Here is a 3,824-nt window from a genome sequence, read left to right on the forward strand (position 1 = left end):
GATGGCGCCTACTTCCGCTGTCGACTCCTGGTAAACAACTGTTTGCGCATGTGCATAGAGAACTGTTTCTGCATGTGCGTAGAGTGAAAGACGCCAAGTCATGGCCCATCCCGGGACATCACGTGGGGTGATGAGCAAACAGCCAATCATGGGCGGACACGCCGCGCTGTGGTGTAAATAAGCAGTGCCAATTATTGGCTCGGTCCTTTTTTTCCTCTGGATGATGCAATAAATGCTTGCTGCAGAAGGATCCTAGTGTCCGCGTGTCTTCTTGCTGGCGAGACGACTGCGCGGGCAACACCATTGGATTTTAAAGTCATAAAGAACTTGGCTGAGTCAGTCTGCACTTATGGTATAACTGCTGTATTTACTGTTTCCCAGTTAGAGGCTCTTCACAGATATTGCATGACTCCTTCTGATTGGATGAGCACCGTGAGAGCCTGTCTCTCATCAGGTCAATATTTAGACTGGAAAGCCTATTTAATAGAATATGCCAATGAACAGGCTACTATTAATCAAGCAGCTGGTAATCCTGCCTGGGATTTCGATATGCTTTTGGGACAGGGCAGGTTTACGCAGCAGCAAACTGGATATCTGCTGCAGGTGTATGAGCAAGTTAATATGCTTACTACAAGAGCATTGAAATCATTGCTTAACAAGGGAGAAGTTGCAGGAAATTTGACTAAAATTATTCAGGGACCCATGGAGCCCTTTTCAGATTTTGTAGCTAGAATGGTAGAAGCAGCTGGAAGGATTTTCGGAGATCTGGATACAGCCATGCCGCTGATTAAGCAATTAGTTTATGAGTAATGTGCCAAGGAATATAAGGCTGCCATAACACCCTACAAACATAAAGGACTTGAAGCGTGGATGAAAGTATGTAGGGAACTGGGTGGTCCATTAACTAATGCAGGCCTTGCTGCTGCAGTTATGCAGATAACGCAAGGTAACAAGTGGAACTCAGGTATATGCTTTCGGTGTGGACGACCGGGACACCTTAAAAGGCAATGTCCCAATAGAGGAAAAACAGCAGAAACAGGAGCTATGCAGGACCGTCCAAAACAACCTGGATTGTGTTCAAGATGTAAAAAGGGAAATCATTGGCCCAATGAATGCAGATCAATGAAAGATATTAATAGACAGCCACTTACTACAGGCTATGGTGGAGTCAGGTTAAAAAACGGGCAGCGGGGACTTCGCCCACAGGGCCCACAAATATATAGGGCGATGGAGAACAAGCCAGAGGGGAATTGGCCAACCCTGCGGCATCCCAACCAGTGCAGAGAGCCACTAAGGGGAGCTCAGGATTGGACCTCTGCTCTGTCACCAGACTTGTATTAACCCCTCAGATGGGCGTTCAGTTAATAGAAACAGATTTCCAAGGTCCACTCTCCAAGGGAACAGTGGGGTTTTTAATTGGCCATTCATCATCGCCATTAAAGGGGTTAGTTATTCCTCCTGGTGTCATAGATTCTGATTATACTGGGGTTGTTAAGATTATGATTTCCTCCCCCTGAGGGATCGTTTCCATCTCCCCAAGAGATAGATTAGCTCAGGTTCTTATTCTTCTCAGTTGTCACGAAATGTTTCCATCACAAAATAAAGAATGAGGAAAAGGAGGGTTTGGTTCTACGGGATCAGATGGAGCCTTTGTAAGCCTACAACTGGACCAACGTCCTCTTTTGGAGATAAGAGTGGATGGAAAAAAAATCTTAGGACTTCTTGATACTGGTGCCAATAGAAGTATTATAGCAAAGAAGGATTGGCCCAAGGGATGGCCTCTTCAAGAGTCCTCTCAAACTCTCCAAGGATTAGGTTATGCAAAAACCCCCACCATGAGTGCAAGAGAATTGCCCTGGGAAGATGCAGAGGGACATTCAGGGAAAATCCAGCCATTTGTACTTGAACTTCCAGTATCATTATGGGGATGAAAGCTATTATTAGAAATGGGATTTACATTAACTAATGAAGGAAATGTTACTGAGACTTCTCGTGGTGTTATGCAGGCCATGGGATATCATTCTTCCTTTGGTCTAGGGAAGTATTTGCAAGGCCGAAAGTTCCTCTACTGAGGAAGGTATACCCATCACTTGGAAGACAGAGGAACAAGTGTGGGTTCCTCAGTGGCCTTTATCCTCTGAGAAATTGATGGCTGCAGCTCACCTTGTACAAGAACAGCTTGAATTAGGGCATATCAAACCCTTGGTTTCACCATGGAATACCCCTATTTTTGTAATAAAGAAAAAAAAATCAGGAAAATGGCAACTGCTACATGATTTAAGAGCTATTGATAGACAAATGGAGATCATGGGGCCCAGTTCAAAGAGGATTGCCATTATTATCAACCCTGCCAAGGAAATGGCCTATAATTGTAATTGATATTAAGGATTGTTTCTTTTCTATTCCTTTATGTGCTAAAGATAGTGTTAAATTTGCGTTTACTTTACCCTCTGTTAATCATGAAGAGCCTGATAAAAGATTTCAATGGGTTGTTTTACCCCAAGATATGGCCAATAGTCCCACCATGTGTAAATTATATGTAGCCTATGCCCTTAAACCAATTAGAGAAAAGTATCCTGATGTTAGATGCATTTATTATATGGACAATATTTTGGTATCAGCAAATTGTGATTCCAGGTTGAAAGCAGCTTACACAGAATTAGTGAAGGGGTTAGAACAGGCAAATTTATTTATAGCTCCTGAGAAGGTTCAAAGGAAAAGGTAATAGCTTATTTAGGGACAAAAATATTTTCTCAAAAAATTGTTCCACAGAAAATTTCCTTAAGAATTGATAAACTTTCCACACTTAATGATTTTCAAAAGTTAATGGGAGATATTCAATGGATAAGACCATATTTGAGAATCCCCAATGTGCAATTAAGGCCTTTATATGACATTATGCTTGGAAATCCTGATTTGAATTCTCCTCGACAATTAACTGATGAGGCACGAGAAACTTTGAAGAGGGTGGAGGAGGAATTGAAGCATGCCTTTTTGGCACAGTACTCCCTGGATGAAAAGATCTCGTTATGCATTTTGGCAACTGAGAGTCAACCTACAGGGGTTCTGTGGCAAGGTGCTCCTCTGTTGTGGATCCATCCCAAAAGTGCTATTAGTGGGACTGTAGAACATTATACCTCTGCAGTAGCCTTATTAGCCTTGTCAGGTATTCAACAATGTCGTCAGTATTTTGGGTGTGAGCCATATAAAATTATCACTCACTATAATGCCAAACAGATAGAGGTGTTAGTTGCTACAATTAATGATTGAACAATTTTGGAATGTTCATATTCAGGAAACTTTGATAGTCATTTTCCTAAGGATCCCTTGCTGTGCTTTCTAAAGGAGCATCCAATTGTTTTTCCTAAAATTACCCAGAAAAGTCCCATTGCAGGAGCTGTAACTATTTTTACAGATGGAACCAAAAATGGATGTGGAGCTTATGTCATATAGGGAAAGGATCCTATAATTAGGCAATTTACACCAGGATCTCCTCAAATTATTGAGTTGAAAATTGTAATTGAGGTTTTTAGAGAAATGAAGGAGAGCTTTAATTTATTATCTGATTCACAATATGTGGTTAATTTATTGAAAGGTTTAGAGTTGGTAGGAAAAATAAAAGTTAATAGCCCAGTAAGTCATTTATTAGGACAATTGCAGGATTTGATTAAAGAAAGAAAATTTCCCTTTTTTGTGCAGTATATTCGGGCACATTCTGGATTACCTGGATCTATTTATGAATGAAATGATGTAGCTGATAAAGCAACCAGAGCTGTGTTTATTTTTATGGCTACTAATATCCAAAGAGCTAAAGATTTTCATGA

The sequence above is a fragment of the Mastomys coucha genome, unplaced genomic scaffold (assembly GCF_008632895.1).
Source record: "Mastomys coucha isolate ucsf_1 unplaced genomic scaffold, UCSF_Mcou_1 pScaffold14, whole genome shotgun sequence".
NCBI lineage: Eukaryota > Metazoa > Chordata > Mammalia > Rodentia > Muridae > Mastomys > Mastomys coucha.